Genomic DNA, 19638 nt, shown 5'->3' with positions numbered 1-19638 from the left:
GTTAAAAAAGGTTGAGAGGGTAACAAAAATTATGCCTAGAGATAGAGGGTAAATAGGGGGAAGAAATTGCAAGAGGATGGAGGGGAGAGAGTGGATGAGAGTAATTAGGGTTGGAGAGATTTATATTTGTGTGTGTTTATGAGGGGAGAGAGAGAGAGAGAGAGAGAGAGAGAGAGAGAGAGAGAGAGAGAGATTTTGGATATGATAGAGATAGCAGAAAGAGCATGAGATGCATGAGGTAGAAAAATAGAGCTAGATATGGTGAGACTACATAAAGAATAATTTCTAAGAGGGTAATCAAGGGAAGATATGTGTGTGTGAGAGGGAGGGAGGGAGGGAGGGGGGTGGGGGGATAAAGGGAGAAAAGAAGAAGATGAAGGGGTATATATGGCTGTGTTTTTTATAGAGAGGGGATAAATAGTAGAAGAAATGGTAAACCAAATTATTTTAGACCTAAACTCTGGTCAAACCAAAATAAATTAAGATCTAAAAACTAATTTAGAAATTAAATATAATCCTACAATAAACATTCAAACCTAACCCTAATTTTAAACCAATTTATATCCATTTTCAGAACAAATTTGATCATAAACATATTTGAGAATTAAACCAAACTACACTCTAACCATAAGAATGCATTAGACCAAATTCACTATTATGGATAAACATCAAAAAATATTTTCCTTAATAAAAATACCATATTGGATCATAATCTTAAATAGAATAAAACACTATATACTTAGTTCAATCTCCATTTAATAGATAGGTGACATGTTTTGTTAGACAAAATTAATTTCTAAGAATAATAAATGAAGGTAAACCCAAAGATGAAACTAAATTAAATCATGACACTAAAACAAATTAAATACCATTGCTAAACCCAATCGACATAAATTGGTGATTAAAGTTTCAAAGTTTTATAAATGCAATATAATATTTATTAGTTAAATTATTAAAACTTGTTAAATTGAATTGTTTTAAACTATACATAATACGATACAAATATATATATTTTAAAGTAAATATGTTATTTATATTTTGAATAGTAGTATTAATAAGATAATACATTTCAATTATTTTAATTTTAAATAAAAAATATAAATATACAATAATTAATATGATATAAAATATATTGAATTAAAAGTTAACAACTACCCAATTGGGATTTGAACAACCACTACTTCATCCATTAACCTTTATGAAATAATGAATATTAAACAATTCTTAGAATAAGAAATATTGAACCCTACTTATCTCTTTATTCAAAGAATTGAATTTGTGGCAATGTTGAATCCTACTCCTTTCTTTATTCAAATAATCTAATTCATCAAAAAAAAATTCTTAGATCAGTAGCAATGTTGAAAATAACAAATGTTGAACTTTCTTAGATCGATAGTAATGTTGAAAATAACAAATGTTACTTGCACTTTTTTAAACTTAATTATCAAATATCTTTGTTTATGGTAATATAAAGTCACAATTATCAAATATATTTGTTTTTGTTTATGAGAATATATATATATATATATATATATATATATATATATATATATATATATATATATATATATATATATAGAATTTTTTGTTTTCTGTTTATGAGAATAAATATAAGCATAGAATTTTCTACAATTATTTTTTTTTTTATGAAAATATATGGACATAGAAATTTCTATAATTATCAAATATCATTGTTTAGGAGAATATATGTGACAATTATCAAATATAATTTTTATGAGAATATATGTGAAATAGAATTTTCAAAATTATGAAATATCTTTGTTTATGGGAATATATATTTGTGTGTGTGTGTGTGTGTGTGTGTGTGTGTGGACATCTCGCTTCTGTTTTTGAAAGTGAGAAGAGTTAATAAGAGTAGGAGCAAGTAGGTGATTTCTTTAGATTAAGAAACTACCATGTTTAATTCTACTTTGGCATATAATCCTTCTGATGGAACTTCAAAAAGATTTTCAATTCCTATTGTTCAGGAATTAGCATCCCAGAATCTTCAAAGCCTCTTGGAAAGGTATATCAGACCAGAGGAAGAGCGCCAAAATGGATTTCCTCCTCCTCAAATAGACATCCCCATAATTGATTTTGGCATGTTTGTGAGTGATTCTAATGATCTCTCCAAGCAAAAGGAATTGGAGAAACTTAGTATTGCATGCCAGCAATGGGGATTTTTTCAGGTGGGTACGTCGAAATTTACTATCTGGTGGACTAATAATTGCTAAAAAGTATGATCCTATAGCTTAAATGACCCATCCTATAAATAGGGCTCTCTTCCTGAGGCTCTCTCTTGTATAGAGATCTGGATTTAGGAAAAGTTTATTTTCTTAGACTATTGTTGTTGCATGGTATGATCATTTATCTATGTGATGTGGAATTACCCCTCTAGTGGTTTCCAATATCCAGATCAGTTGTATTCTCCTATATTGCTTATTTTACTAAGATGGTATCTATTCCTCTATATTTTCAGGCTATGAATCATGGAGTCCCTCTGTCTCTGATGGAATGAATGAAGGAAATTGTTAGGGAATTCATTCAACTGCCTCTAGAGGAGAAATTAAAATACAAAATACAAGAGTCAGAAGGCTATGGGTAGGCCTTTATAGGCTCTGATGACCAAGTACTAGACTGGGAAGATACGATGTCCTTGAATACTCTGCCTCCAGGAAATAGAAAAATGGATTTCTGGCCAACAAAGCCAGCGGATTTTAGGTACCTAATTATTTGTGATGATCATGTAAAGTTTGTTTTCTCTTTTTTCTTTGTTATAGATATCTAAAGCATATCTACTGAAATTTCTATCCGACTTTCATCAAATTTCAATTTTTAATCTAATTGCGCTGCCCATTTGTTGTAGAGACACCGTGGATCAATACACTTTTGAAACTCAAAAATTGGGCAATACAGTTTTTTGCTTCTTATCAGAGAACGCTGGGTTGAAACCAGATTATTTCATTAAGGTGTGTGGGAAAATAATACAGAGGATGCGAATGAATTACTACCTACCCTGCCCAAGACCCGATCTTGTTTTAGGGTTAAGCTCTCATTTAGATGGAAATGGTTTGACAGTTTTGCTGCAGGACGATGAAATAGTTGGACTACAGATCTACAAGGATGATCAATGGATTCCTGTCTAACTGGTGTAGGAGCACCTCAAATATTCAAGCAACAGTTGAAAATTATAAAGGCCTCAAAGATCCTCAAAACAAATCAGAAGGAAGGAATGTATAAACAAGGTCATCAAATCAATTGGCCAGTCTTGGAACCTATAATGATGCTAAAATAATATTAGGTCTTCAAGATAGGTTTAGGTATAGGAAAGAGTTTAATGTTTAATAAAACCATTCTATGGCTTTTCAAGTTCTAACATTAAATAAAAAAAGGTAACGATTGGTTTAGAGGGAAGTTTAGGTTGTAATAATTTTAAAATACCCAACTCAACGATGATAGTTGGTTGGAGTTAGTTATTATAGGGTGTCTTATAAATTGGAAAGAGTCTCTGATGTAAAGGGGAGAGAAAATATTGGAAGACTGGTATGTACAGACTTGTGAATAGCAATATTAAAACTTAGATATTCTACAACTCAAATTGCATATTGTGGTTCGCAAACTGATTGGTTGGCTCTACAAATACATTAATAAGGTTTCCTTCATCATTCCAAGTACTTTGTTGATAAGTTTCATATTATTATAGGTTTTTTGTTACGCCTATTGCAGAACCAGTAGATTTCTCTTAATTATTTATTTGTTGTAGTAGGTTTTAAAGGAAATGAAGATCTTTCCATGAGGATGAAGGCCCGATACTCATGGAAAGAGTTATTCTAACATGTATGATATATTACTAACCATGCACGTGCAGAATTAAACAAGATAAAGATTCTACCCAAACAAGGGGTTTATTTTCTATTTGGAGACATTAAACGATGTCCATGTGAAGGTGAATCCATTATTAGTTGGGATTGGAAATGTGTGTAATCAAGTGATTGAGAAAACCCTAGTTCAAGAGTAAGAAGTGCTAGGAGGAGTCTGCCATATGGTTCCTTTTTAAATTGTATCGTTTATTATTTGATTGTCATTATTGTGATTGCTCCTCATCATATTGGTATCAGAGTGAGGGAAAGGTCTTGTGGAAGCGTAATTGGTCTTGTGAAGTTGGTTCTCGAATCCCTTAGTAAGCCCTTGTAGTTGAACTATCCTGAGAGGAGTAACCCTATAGTAGATTCTTGTACTAAGTTGATCAAGCAACCATGTCTGAAGGAGAAGAAGAGATTCCTACAAGGTTGACAAATATGGAGTTGGCAAAGATAGTGAAAGAACAAGTGGCAGATAACAAAAATTTAAGGGCATCATTAGAACAAAGGGACAAAGAGAATGCTGAAAAAGATAGATTGATAAAGTCCATGATAGAGAGGTTGTCAGCACTAGAGAAGAAAGATAAGAGCATTAGATTGGATGAAGAAGTTAGAGATGAAGAAGAGGAAGAAGAACCCAAAGAAGAAGAAAAGGACCCTAAGGAAGTAAGAATGGCTAAGTTTGCAAAAGCCATAAGAAATGAAGATAAAAGGGTAAGGACAGACTTACCTATGTATAGAGGAAAAATGGATGATGAAGAACTAATAGATTGGTTTAGTGCAATGGAAAATTGCTTTGAGTGTGAAGGGATAGAAGAGAAGGAAAAAGTGAAGATAGCAAAGTCCAGGTTGAAGGGACATGCTTTGTTGTGGTGGGATTGCATCCAGGTAGACAGATGGAAGAATGGTAGACCCAAGATCACATCTTGGTATACTATGGTGGACAAAATGAAGGCAAAATTTTTGCCAAAGGATTATAGAGTATAGTTGTACAAGAAAATGAGAGATTTCAGGCAAAAGGAGATGGATGTACAGAAGTACACTGAGGAATTTCACAAGCTTGATATTAGGGTGGATCATGATGAAGAGATGGAAGAAAAGATTGCAAGGTATATGAGGGGACTAAAGTTCAATATCTAGGATGAACTTACTCTTGCTACCCCGAGGTCAGTTGATGAATGTTATCAGTTAGTCTTGAGGGTTGAAGAGAAGATAAGAAGGAGGCAAGAAAAGCAGAGCAGAAATAGAGGTGGATCTTCCATGAGAGGAAGAGGGGGAAGAGGTACTACTGATTTTCAGAGCAGCAATGATAAGGATAAGGACAAAACATTTTCAGAATCAAGAGGGGGTTATAGAGGTGGAAGAAGTGGAGGAAGAGAAAGTGGAGTATTCACTGGAAGATGCTTCACTTGTAATGAAGTAGGCCATTAGTCCTTTCGATGTCCTAAATGGCAGGAAGACAAAGGGAGAGAGAGAAGAGTAAACTTGGTTGATGAAGAGCCAAGGAAGGATGAGCAGAATGAACCTATTGAACTTCTTCTAGAAGAAGGAGAGTGCTTACTGATGGGAAGAAGCAATCAAATACCAAAAGATCCAGGCATATTCAAATCAAATCGTCTCATTCAATGCAAGGTATGTAAGTTTATAATTGATTCAGGGGCAAGTAATAATATGTTGTCTTATGAAGTTGTTAAGAAATTGGATTTGAAAACTTTTGCACGTGCTACTTCTTATTATGCTACTTGGGTCAATGAGAATCAGAATTTGTTGGTTAAAGATAAGTGATGGTTGAGTTTTCAGTTGGGAGTTATAGAGACAAGGAACTATGTGATGTCATGCACATGACTTGTGGGCATCTCATTTTGGGAAGATCTTGGCAATGTTCAAGGAGAGTCATGCATAATGGATATGAAAATACATATTTAGTTCAACAAGGAAAGGTGAAGTATAAGTTGCATCTATTGGTTGGGAGCCATAAGGAAACTATACTGATGTGTTTTGGTAGAGATATTCCAGTGCAGGATCAGGGTACTCCACATTATGAGACTGGTTGGAAGAAATGCCAGGCTAAGAGGTAAGACAATCTAGGGGTGGCAGGCTTGGTTGAACAACCTTTTGTTTTGGTTGGAGCAATGAAGTGTCCTCTAAGAGGGTGGATAGATGAAGATGATATGGTGATAGAGCAGAGAAAAATAAAGACTTTCCAGTAGTCTAATGTGCAATAGCAATACTATCAAGCAAGAGGATAGTCTAATCCAAATATTTATGCATCTAAATCTTGGTGTGTGACTGTAGTAACCAAGATGAAGGAGCAGATCACTTTGGGGAATAATTTCACCCCTCAGCAGTAGCAAATGGGAGCAAGGAACAATGGATCACAGGTCAACTCTTGGGGCAAGAGTTCTTTTTATGATGGGGAGTATGGTATAGGAGCACCTCAAATATTCAAGCAACATTTGAAGATTATAAAGACCTCAAAGATCCTCAAAACAAATTAGAAGGAAGGAATCGATACACAAGTTCATCAAATCAATTGGCCAATCTTGGAACCTATAATGATGCTAAAATAATATTAGGTCTTCAAGATAGGTTTAGGTATAGGAAAGAGTTTAATGTTTAATAAAACCATTCTATGGCTTTTCAAGTTCTAACATTAAATAAAAAAAGGTAACGGTTGGTTTAGAGGGAAGTTTAGGTTGTAATAATTTTAAAATACCCAACTCAACAATGATAGTTGGTTGGAGTTAGTTATTATAGGGTGTCTTATAAATTGGAAAGAGTTTCTAATGTAAATGGGAGAGAAAATATTGGAAGACTGGTATGTACGGACTTGTGAATAGAAATATTAAAACTTAGATATTCTACAACTCAAATTGGATATTGTGGTCCGCAAACTGATTGGTTGGCTCTACAAATACATTAATAAGGTTTCTTTCATCATTCCAAGTACTTTGTTGATAAGTTTCATGTTATTATAGGTTTGTTGTTACACCTATTGCAGAACCAGTAGATTTCTCTTAATTATTTATTTGTTGTAGTAGGTTTTAAAGGAAATGAAGATCTTTCCATGAGGATGATGGCTTGATACTCATGGAAAGAGTTATTCTAACATGTATGATATATTACTAACCAAGCACGTGCAGAATTAAACAAGATAGAGATTTTACCCAAACAAGGGGTTTATTTGCTGATTGGAGACATTAAACAATGTCCATGTGAAGGTGAATCCATTGTTAGTTGGGATTGGTAATGTGTGTAATCAAGTGATTAAGAAAACCCTAGTTCAAGAGTAAGAAGTGCTAGGAGTCTGCCATATGGTTCCTTTTTAAATTGTATCATTTATTATTTGATTATCATTATTGTGATTGCTCCTCATCACTAACCCATCCCTGGTGCCCTAGTTATCAATATTGGGGACATGCTTGAGGTACTTAAGATGAATTTCAAGAGTCTTTAAGCCTGAACAACCTATAGGAACCATCAATTTATGTTAACTTGTTTTCAAGAATGTTTCTATGGGTTGTTAATTCAGAGGTTTCGTGTATTCAAGATTGCAAAAGGCTTCCCTCTACAATATTGATTTAATATTTGGGTTTAATTAATGAGGACTAATGTTTGATTCCAGTAGATTCGTATCAAATGTAATTTTTTCTATTTTTGTGTTTTTTTTTGGTACTAAGCAATGGAATATAGAAGAGCGTTGAGCACAGAACAATCACAAACATGGACAAGGATCGAATCTCCATTGCCATGTTTTATGGTCCAAGTATGGGAATAGAGGTCGTCCATGTTCCTGAGCTCATAGATGAGATGCACCCCTTTCAATATAGAAGATTCATTCATGCAGAGTATATGCAGAATTTCTTTTCTGAAAAACTTGAAGGGAAGAAGAAGAAGATTTAATTTGTCAAAATCAAGTAATAACTTTCTTGATTCGAATCTGTTCAATATGGTTAAGATAGAGGCTGGGAAGGCATAAGATCTACACTTACAATTTGTTCAGCTTAGTTCTCTCATGAGTATTTTTAGGCTTTTAGTTTAAGAGTGGTCAGTGATCACTAACGTCATGAATTGCATGATTAAGTAATGCCCATTTCCTTTAGTCCTAGTTTTCAACATTGGGAAGAGTGTTACTCATTTTCATAGTTTTGAAATTATTGATGATAGAAATTAACTTTTAAGATTCATATTTTGAAATTAAATAATTTTAAAAGATGTATATATATATATATATATATATATATATATATATATATATATATATATATATATATATATATATATATATATATATATAATTTTTTTTTACTGTTAAATTTAAATTTAAAGGAGAGGAGTTAGTAGTTGAGCATTTTAATTTGAAATTACTATTCTATGCTAATAACAACTTTAAAATCAGCTTTTAGCGCAGAGTTGTCCATTTTTTATTACTAGCTTTTATATATATATATATATATATATATATATATATATAAAAAATAAGCTGAGAGATATCTTTCTTGAGATATATATTTATGTGAGTCTAACAAGCATGAGGGAATGAAAATGATTCAAGACTTCCATTTCCTTTATGTAATTTTCACAATTTTAATTATAATTATATTTAGTCTATTTCTATTTTATTTTTCTAACATGTAAATGAACGTCAATTTTTCTTTTTCAAAATGGAAAATGTTCACATTGAAGATTGTTGCCACTGTAGAAAGCCTCACGGCTTAATTAAATCAATAAATATATTTGTTAGATATATAACATGTTGTATACTGAATATATTAAAAGACTTTATATACTAAATATATTAAACGATGTCTTTAAAATTTAGTTCATCTTATTATTGTCCAGGGGCTACTCTTAAATCGTGATTAACCTACTTTGAAACAACCAATCAAATTTTAGCTTTTGTAAATATTTTTTTGTTATACATTAACATGTTGCTATAGTGAAGTTGCATTATTTTTTAAGGTCCATAATATTTTTAATTTTGCTGGTATACTATTACTTACTGAATTACTGGTTGGTTCTCTGAACTTTGATACATCACATAACAAATTAGGATCTTAGGATACCTAATTGTAAAGATCATTGTCTTTGTAATGAACATTTGGCAATTGAGATTTTAGTTTTCTCCATGCAAGAAAATAGATGGCAACATTCTGAAAATATAAAAGGTTTGCAGGATATCTTGAAATCCTGGAGAAATGGGTTCATTAAATATAATTAACCCAAGCTTTAACTGTTACCTTATTTCATGTAAGTAAGACCTTCTCTCTCTCTCTCTCTCTCTCTCTCTCTCTCTCTCTCTCTCTCTCTCTCTCTCCCTCCCTCCCTCCCTCCCTCCCTCCCTCCCTATCACACCCTATCCCATCCCCTACTCTCCCTCCCTCTCCCATCCCTCTCTCTCTCTCTCTCTCTCTCTCTCTCTCTCTCTCCATTTCTCCATCCCTCTCTTCCTATCCCACCTTCTCCCATCCCCTACCTTTTCTCTATTTATCCCTCCCTCTCTCCCTATCCCACCCTCTCCCATCTCCTACTCTCTCCCCATCCTCTACTCTCTGATTCTATACCCTCTCTCCCTCTCTTCCTCCTTCTCTATTGAAATTCAGGCTTATAGAGTGCGTGTGCACTATAGTGTGTATGCTCTATGTAAGCCTAAATTTAAAAATGCTTTAACTAATGCATGAGTGGTAGAGTGTGCATGTGTTATTTAAAGCTTTGGATTCTACCAAGCCTAAGGCTTGGTTTTTCCTTAGGGATCCAACCCAAAGGTTTGGAGTCTCTAAATTAGTCTAAGATGTGTTTTGCATCAAACATACACAAAATGATTGATTTTTCTTGTGTGCTCTCCTTCAAGTTTCTTCGTGGTTCAGCATAGATAAAATCAGGGTACATGACATTGTAAATCTCTATGTTAGCTATATAACTATATAATTTATTTTGAATTTGAATTTTTTTAAGCCTTTCTACTATAATTTATTTTGAATGTATGTCCATTTTCTATCAAAAACCAATGTGTACTAATTGTGGTGTATATTTTAGCTCATTCATCAAATTTCACAACAATGTAGCTTTTTAGAAACTAGACTCCATTTTACACACTTTGAAAAAAAGAAGTTTAGATTTTAAATTAGTTTTCAATCATTTCTAGGAGGAGCACACAAATATTTCACATTTTTGGGATGTATCCAATTAAAAAATTCATTTTAAAAAATACACATTATAAAATTACCTTAAAAATATGGGATAAACTACATGGTGTTAGGTAACTTTTGACTAGAGTAATTAGAGAATTTCAAAAGAAAAATTAAAATTTTAGGGGGGTCACATTTTGCACTATGTTATGTTTTTTTCTTAAAAAATTGTACCACTTTTTGTGGCCCCCTTTTTTGAGGATCTAAAACTAAACCATTTTGAAAAAAAAATTATCATTTATAAACCTAGTTTAAAGGACTACTACTTTTGTTTCTATCATATCTTAAAATTTTGAGAGTAACTATCTTCAAATTCTTGTTGAATTTCAAAAATCATTGATTTCGAAACAAAAAAAGGTGGTCACTTAAACCCCCCTTATGGCACCACAACTTTGGTGCACTTACCCCACTTCTAACTTTTCCCTTATAAAGAATATATCATACTTCAAATTTATTCCTCTGAACAACAATCCTAGGAAGCCAAGTCCTCTAGTTACTCCCTTAGAAGTCTTCACCTAAGGATGCCTATCGAACTTCCTTTGAATTTGATATCGATCTTCTTGACTTTCTGATGATAAGTCATTACTTTCTAATGATGCGGATAGGTGGGGCTCATAATCTCAAGTAGTCACACATGTGTATTTCTAGACCCCCTCTAAGTATCAATCTTCTAATCTCATGTGTTTCCTTTGAAGAAGTGTCATACTCCCTCTTAATGTAAATAGATACTCATAATATCAATCATCAAGAATATTTGCTTCAAGAGCCTCGCTTTATCCAGTCTGGTCATCAGACGACTAATGAATTCTATATCACAACTTATTTCAAGCTACTATATAAGATTAAATTTGCACAATATTTTGGTAGCATGTGTAAAGTACCAACCTTCTTTACTTGCAAGGACATCCTTAGACATAAAGGAAAATATCAAGGTACATATCTCTTAATAGTATGTATAGAAACACAAATAGATAAATGTAATGCTCAAAGATATGAAATAATTATCTACACATAGATTTAACATCTCCCCACTAAAGATGTTTCAAGTGGGAATGGAACATTGTTTAGGATCATCTCTAGATTAAATTAACTTTGCAATAGCTATACCATTTTTGCCAAAGTAGGTAGTTGTGAATTCTTATTATTTCCAAAGCCTCTAGAAAATATCTTGAAATTTCATTCTAAGATCATATGTTAGTCACATGCATGCCTATCCTTTGAATAAAGGGCATTAAGTATGTAATTCACCAATGTCTTCTGATTATTTAATATAATATCACAGGTCTTAATAAAACTTGAATTATTTGATATCTTCCTTTTAATACCCACAATTTATAGTGGCCCACTTCATGCAACTCATCAAGAGTTACATCATTAGCATCTGCAATAAAAAGTATTTCTTATTACATTTTCATAATATTGAGCACCTATAAATGTTTAGAAACCCACTTAAGACCCGTCAATGGTTTTCTTCATACAGATGCATAGATATGTATTACCCTAATACTTAGTTATTGTTCATAAATGTGTCTTCTTATGTTGTCAGTGTAGGAATCAGTTTAAGTTTGGTGAAGTCATGACTATCCATGTCACCACTCCTGAATTCATACATATATGTTCTACCATGCTCATGGTCTATGGAATGATGAGGATCCCTTCCATGAGAATGATTGAGATAGATCTCCAAGTAACTTCCAAGTTTCTCTAACTGTATGAATTGTTGTTCATCCTAGAACCCACAATGTCTTTATGGTTGATGTATATAAAAATAATTTTTGAGCAATAGTAATGCCTATGGATGGCATCTCAAGTATTGACCATTTGTAATTATGTTGGCACTTCTTCATATGTATAAAGTCAAAAAGTGATAATATCAAGCAATTCTTATTAATATTTTATTTTTATTTTTCAGCCTTGACATGTATAACTCCTTTTTCTTGAATCATTGGTATGGCTTTCACAAATTGACAAACTAAAGTATATTCATTCTCACATATTTATTCCATTGATTGGTAAATAATCTTATATAATCATTCCATGTATCATAGTTGATCAAAATATATAAGAATAGTCTTCTTTCATTTTCTAATATAATTAAATTTATTTTCAACTCCTTCTTCAACAAAGTCCATGTGGGACGCCTTGCAATATAATTAAAGGGATTTTAACAAATAATCCACCACCCTCAAAGAAAATGTAAACAAATACCTTCCAACTTGTAATTCTCATTTTGTAATCTTATATATCTATTATTTAATATGTTGTCAATATCAATGGTCTATGGTTTATATCTTCTTGTGAACATGCCACTTTCTTACACTACTCAGTAACCCTATATGTGTTTTCCATTCTTTTAAATAATCACATGTATCATTCCTCATATAATGTAGAATGTATTTATATCTCTTATTAGATTCGTCTATCTTATCCTCCTTCATTTATCAATGCTAAGAATTTGCCACATAACCTTTCAACAATTTTGAATGAAATGTTTCCAATATGGGTTATAATTTACTTAATGTTGCCTATATTGATCCCTCCTTATTTGCTAGTGATAATGACTTCTTAAATCAAGCCTCCTCTATTGCTCCATATTAAAAACTTTCTTGTCTATTTTCATTTTTTCTTATAGTCAACATTCATCTATGGTTCTATGCATGTTAATTATTCAAATCTTTAATTAATAGTATGTTTCATTTTCTATAGTGTCAAAAATTTCCTTTCCAATATAATCACAACACGATGAGAGAATACTAGTAGAAAGTTGTATTTTTTTATTAAACAAGCCTCCTCCACTGTATCTTTTGTTTTCTTCAAATATAGAAGTGTTTCCCTTAGAATTCAATTTTGTAGTATTTGCTCCTCTTTTTTTATTGTGGATTGCTGATAATAACAAATACAATGATACGATAACGTTGTATACTATGAGGCTTGCTATGGAAACTGGTTATCAAAATATTTGGATGGAAGGAGGTTCACTTAACATTATTAATATTTTCAATAACAAGAATTTGGTTATTTGGACAATTGAAGTAAGTATTATGTAAATCAAAAATCTTATTAATAAATTTGATAATGTAATATTCTCTCATATTTTTTGAGAGGGTAATTCAGTTGCTGATTGGATTGCCAACCAAGCTATCTATAGGGAAAGCAAGTTGAGGTGGCATCCTAACCTATGCAAGGATGGAGAGTTGACAATGATTTTTAATTATGATAGGACACATGCTAGAGAAGGAAAGATTTTCTAAGATTGAAAAATTTATGAGGAAGAGTGGTGCATTTATAGAGGATAGTTTGAGCTTCCCTAGGAAGTACCTTTGCACTATAATGACTTGCATTTGGCACATAAGGTTATTAGCTCTTCGGTAATCTTCAATACTTTATTACCTTTCCTAGTTTTTGCTACTCTAGTATTTTGCAGAGAAAATTGGGTTTTTGAGATGGGCGGGGAACCAAGAAAGGTAAAGTGATGACCTACATTGAGAGACTCCATGGGTATAAACCTCACATTATGGAAGCCTTCTTTAAAAACTAGTTTGAAAATAGGGTCACTTTGCATGGGGTCACAGTGAAATTGACTAAAGAATTTATTGTTGAGGTTACAAGGCTTCCTATGGAAGGGATTAAATTTAGCAAGGAGACCAGTATCTCCAATGTGGCTTTCAAGAAATTTGCAAAGACAGAAGTTGAAGAGAACAATTTGGAGAAAAATGGGGACTTCTACAAACTGAATCAAATAAAAGTTATCTAGAGGGATGTGTTGTCATGTATTTGTGAGTATTTTATTCTTGATGGTAGGGTTAAGAGAGTCCATAAATTTCACTTTGTTTTCCTAAATCATTTTAGGCACAAAGATAGGATTTCCTTTCCAATTTTTTTGAAATACTCTCTTCTTTTAAGCCTATATGCACATAGGAAGAAAGAGTCTCATCTTGTGCTTCATGAAGGTTTAATTTTACTTATTGAAAACTATTATAAAAGTAAGGCTATAAAGCCCTCTTTGGTTCTTGAGAAAAGGAAAGGCTCTAGTAATGATCCCCACTCTAAGAGAATAAAGGTGGAAGAAGGGGCTAATGATAACAAGAAGGTTTTCAAAGGGGAGAAGACTAAGAAACATCTTGAGGGAATTTTTGAACCTAAGGATTCGGATAATGATGAGAAAATGGAAATGGGGGTTCTTAGTTCTAACCTGGATGATTACTCTAGGAGTAAAGGGGTGTCTACTGGTAAAGACAATGTGGAGGGAAGTAAGGATAGAATTACAAACTTAAATGTTGGGTCAAAAGCCCCTAGGGAGGATGATGAAAAGCAAAGCGATCACCCTTCTCATAATGCTAGTGAGGAGAAAATGGAGGAGATGATCACCCTTCTCATAATGCTAGTGAGGAGAAAATGGAGAAGGATACTAGCAAGGAGATTGAGGAAAAAGGCCATGTTGGTAAGGACAATAGCTAGAGTAAAGAAGAAAATGAGGAAAGGATGGAGAATCTGGATATTAATATTGATACCTAGATCAATATTGTGAGCACTGCAGTTGGTTCTAAGCCTAGAGATGTGGGTGATGGGAGGGATGACTCTCATGATCCAAAAACTTTCCTTTCTTCACATTGCTAATCTTACAGTGGAGACTTCTCTTTAGAGTGATTCTTGGTTGTATAATGAAATAATGGTTCTCAAGAAGAAAATGGGGATTATGTAGAAAGAATTGGATGTTGAACACAATAGGAGAACTCAGATGGAAGTGAAAATTGGTAACATCCCTAATAAGCTTAAAGAATATGAGTAGGAGCTCTGTTACCTTGTAAAGGAAAGTGGTAAAAAATGGAACAAGTCACTTCTAGTCGGTGTGTTGCGACGACCAGTCTAGCTATGAAGAGTAATGAGAAGATAATGTCTCCTGATAATGTAGGGATATGAAGTCTAGGTGGATCTAGTAAGATAACTAGCTAGAGCACAAGGAAAAAGGTTGTTAAGTCTCTTGAGGCTCTTGTTCTTAATCTGGTTGACATTATTCAATGTATTGCAAAAGCAAGTAAAGAGGTGGTGAACATTATCAAAGAGCTTTTGTAGGTGCTAGTTGTAGAGTGGGAATGTTGGTTATTGGTCTGGGTGGTTTTCTGATTTTTTTTCTTTTTTCTTTCCAGCTTGTTGAAACACTAGGTTCCAGGTCCTTGAAAAACTTGGTCACATTTTATGATTTAAACTTTTGGTTTTAGGTTGTTGTACAACTTAGTTTTGTTGTTTAAACTTTAGGTTTCAAGTCCTTGTATAACTTGGTGGTGCTTTATTGGTTTTGGGTCCCTTCCAAACTTTCTTTTATCATAATCTAAAATATATATAATGATAATTTTCTCCTGATTAAAAATCACTGCACACATCTATCATGTTGAAGATTTATATCCCATTTTCCATTATTAATTTCATCATGATATTCCCAATTGTATGATGATGTGTGTGAGCTACCTTATTTTCATCTAGTCATCAAAACTATAATTATTATTAGGGGTTTCTCCTATGGTGAGAGAGGGTAAGTGCACCAAGTTGTGGTGCCAAAAAGGTAACACGATTTTTTTTCTAATATGCAATAGCGCATTGTGGTCCCTCGAGTCCATTAAGACCCACATAGCTTTTGTTAGTGGTCAATTAGATATTTGGCAGGTTCAGAAGGATGAACAAAAAAGATATTATGAAAATAAATTATCATATCAAGATGTTAGAAAATAAAGATATACCAAAAGGGAGGATTTGTGCATTATTTAGAAAGTCTGCTAAATAAGATACTATTAGAGAGACAACTAAATGATTCCCTATCCATTGGTGCATACACGATGGTATTAGAAATAATTTTTGGGATAGATGGTGGATGGTTTTTGATGCCCCTCCTTGCAATAATCATGAGGTCCCAATGTATTTCTTAAGGAAATTGTATTGTGAGTTTGTCCTTGGGGAGATGTCCAATTATTTTGACATATTAGACTCTCATGGTAGAGGTGGGGGGCCATCATTTGAGGGGTTGAGGGCATGTCATGGCCCTAATGTAGTTAGGGCACTTGTGGTCAAGCCACAGGGTGAGCATGTGACTATTCCTTCAATTGTGAAGGAACATGTAGAGACCAGCACTCTAGGGACTATTAGTGCTTTGACGCAGACCCTCATTCATTGCATGATTCCATTAGTTGAGGAGGAGACTTTTGCACATCATGGTCACATGTGCACATCATGCGGATCCTTATTCACATTTGGTAGTCATGTTGGAGATGGTGCAAATGATGGGCTAGTGATTGATTAGTTCCTAAATGCAACATTTGGCATTGATACACAAGTAAATTACAATTATAATAAACTAATTTGATCACATTTCATACATATAGTGAATGACTAATTAATTGGTATGTATTGACATTGTTCAAAATTTAGGATCAGAGTGTTGGTAGCCTTAGTAGTGATCCCTTGGCCCCATTTTTCGTTCTATCGACGAGCCCAAAGGTATGTATCAATTTAATCATTTAAATTAATACATATATTTATTAAGTAATCATATGAAGGATTGACAAAAAAATGTATGCATGTGCATCAGTTCTCTACAAGACCGTTGACATTCACTACGATCTCTGAGCCTAGACATGATACGAGATTTTTTTAGGTACATTTTTTCATATTAATTTAATTCATTTGATTATATTTGTTTCATATTTCATGTTACATGTAATGTGTATTGTATGTCATGTAGCTCTTGACATCTGAGACTCCTCATCTTCGGCAGTCCATCAATCATGGAGTGGTTGCAGCTATGGCTAGTTCACAACCATTGACTGAGGTATGAAAGAATTTTTTTGCTTTTAGTTATTGTTTATAATAGTTAGTATCAAAAATTTTAATGTTATTTATAAGTGAATATATTGATTGAATTGTTTTAGGGTCTTGTCACACCTGATCATCCACAAGCCTTCAAGGTGGACTTGCAAAGCAACTATATGATGGCAGGAAGAAAATAATTAATTTTGTGTGTAAATATATTTAATTTCAATGTATAAAATAATTATTTATTCATATCTAATTTGTCTGTATTAGCTCAAATTAGAGAAGAGACTCAACAAGAGGACAAGCAAGCGTGTGAGGGAGTCCCCATCATCGCCATCATCTCCTCCACATGATGACCAAAGACCTCTAGAGATTTGTTTCTTTCCCCTCATGGGAAGGAGAAGATATAGTTGATAGACATACATGTATGGGAATTAAGGGAAATATATGTTGGATTTTATGTCAGTGGACATATTCGATATACATTTGATGTATATATGACATTTTATATTTTTTGTATGACATTTATTTGATGCATGACATTATTAAACTTATGACATTATTGGTTAATGTATGATATGTTTGTTCATGTACGAAATTATTGGTTATCATAATATATTATGTGTTTGTTAATGTATGACATTATTGGTTTTCATTTTATATTATATGTTCGTTCATGTATGACATTATTGGTTATCATAATATATTATATGTTCCTTCATATATGACACCTTTGATACTCGTACCCACATACCCAAGTACCAGGTACATGTATCCCAAGTACCAGGTACTCGATGGAGAGCATCATAGCTAAGGACCTTGATTGAGATTTTAAATTATTTTTTTTAGTTTTTTGTTTGTGTATCAGTTCGTTGTTTATCAAGCTTAATTCAATACCTAATCAATTCGAAACTTTGATAAAATATTGATTAACAATAAAATTTATAATTGTTTAAGCATAAGTTTATCATTTCCAATATGTCATTGTCATATGATTTATGATCTTTTTCATGTTTAAATTTTTCCTTCTCTATTATTTGTTTATCAAGCTTAATCCAATACCTAATCAGTTTGAAACTTTGATACAATATTGATCAACAATAAACTTTATCAGTGTTAAATCTAGAAATTTATCATTTGCAACATGTCATTGTCATATGATTTATGATCTTCTCATTCATGTTTAAACCTGCTTTCTATGTTATGCATCTAAACATTTATCATAAATTATTATTACAAACATATACCAAATTTGAAACTAAAAACAATACATTATATTTGCAAACTTTATCACTGTTCTTGATTTGAAAAATATTTGTAATGACTCATAAATTTAGTTTTTCTATAAATATAAAAGTATAATTAAAAATAAAGTTTGACATACCCAAGTACCCCTATCCCCTATTATAAAAAATACTTGTACCTGTACTCGTACTCATACTTGTACCCTAAGTACCCCAAGTACCCCCATCCCCGTGCAACCTTGTATATTATATGTGGATCTTGGTGTTTTTTGTATACCTATGTGGTTTATAGGATCTCTTGTTATTTAGAATATCCCTTGACCTTACCCAACCTCCTTACCAAGTTAAGTGATCCAAACTTGCAGCATCACTTCCTTACTCTTCTAGGAATAGTATCCCTCCAAAGGTTTTATAGGTCTACTAGGGTACCATAGCACTCCCTAGTCCAACCAAGGTTTCCATGATGTCCTAAGGTGTTATTGGAACACTTGTACTATAAAATTCCACATATATTGAATTCTACACAACCTGTGCATCCTACTCAACCAACAAAACATCCATGCATTCTTGAATTGAGATGTGCAATTGTTTGACCAAATAACGTGTTGACGATATGTTATGCCCCTATTAGCCAAATCTCCATAAAATAGTTGAAAACAACCCTACACAAATTCTGTAGAATGTGATCAATCATCACTAATGTAAAAATGGTACTCCCTCAAAATATTCTTGTCATTCTCTATACTTGTAGGTGAATGCATGAATGATATGTGAACAAATATGGAGACATTTTGAGAAGTATAATACTTTGCTTGACCTCATTTTTGTGGTTGTAGTGTGTAGTTCTTTGTGAAGTCTACAACCAAAACAATGGTATCTAGTGGAAATGTATCCTTGCACAACTTGAATTGCAAATCTAGCCATCGAGCTCTATGTGTATGCCTTGCATACTCATAAATAATCTTTTCATGAAAAATCTTCATGAACTCATACACTAGAATCTTTTCAATGACTAAATCACACCTTTTACCCAGTTTCCCATCTTTTAGAGCATATGTCACTATCTTAATTTTTTTGTAATCTACTATTTCATTTCCAATTGCATGTGTACTATCCATATGTTCACAAGTTAATAAAAGTTGCAAAGAACCACAAAATAAGCATGTACCATCAAAGCCTGATGTCTTGTAAAATTGTTGGTCATCCCCTATTTCACATAAAATGTTGGATATGAATTCCCTTGAAGATCTTGGTGGCTCATTCATGTCACAATCCTATAAAACAAACTTAGAATGCAAAAACACACATATGCCTAAAAACATCAAAATGGTTAGAAAATTCAATATATATCCTACAACAACAAGTCGTGTGTGTGTGATTTATTTTGATATAAGAAATTTTACCCATCTCAAAAAAAATTTTGACTTATTCAAATTTGAGGATACATACTAATAAATTTTGCAAAAAATTGTGTTTGAGTTGAGTCCAAAAAATGTTTCGCATGTGGGTCGTGATTTTGGCTACCAATCTTCCTTCTTACAA

At 32.8% G+C, this 19638-nt stretch overlaps 1 pseudogene; it reads left to right on the top strand.

The window, feature by feature from the left end:
* The first annotated feature begins 1885 nt into the window (after window positions 1-1885).
* Window positions 1886-7839, top strand: LOC149558187 (oxoglutarate-dependent flavonoid 7-O-demethylase 1-like; annotated as a pseudogene).
* Window positions 7840-19638: the final 11799 nt, after the last annotated feature.

This window comes from Cupressus sempervirens, chromosome 5, assembly GCF_028749045.1.
Source record: "Cupressus sempervirens isolate cs-2001-9-10 chromosome 5, ASM2874904v1, whole genome shotgun sequence".
Lineage (NCBI taxonomy): Eukaryota > Viridiplantae > Streptophyta > Pinopsida > Cupressales > Cupressaceae > Cupressus > Cupressus sempervirens.
Note: the sequence above shows the minus strand (reverse complement) of the source record. Positions and strands in the feature narration are given on the sequence as shown.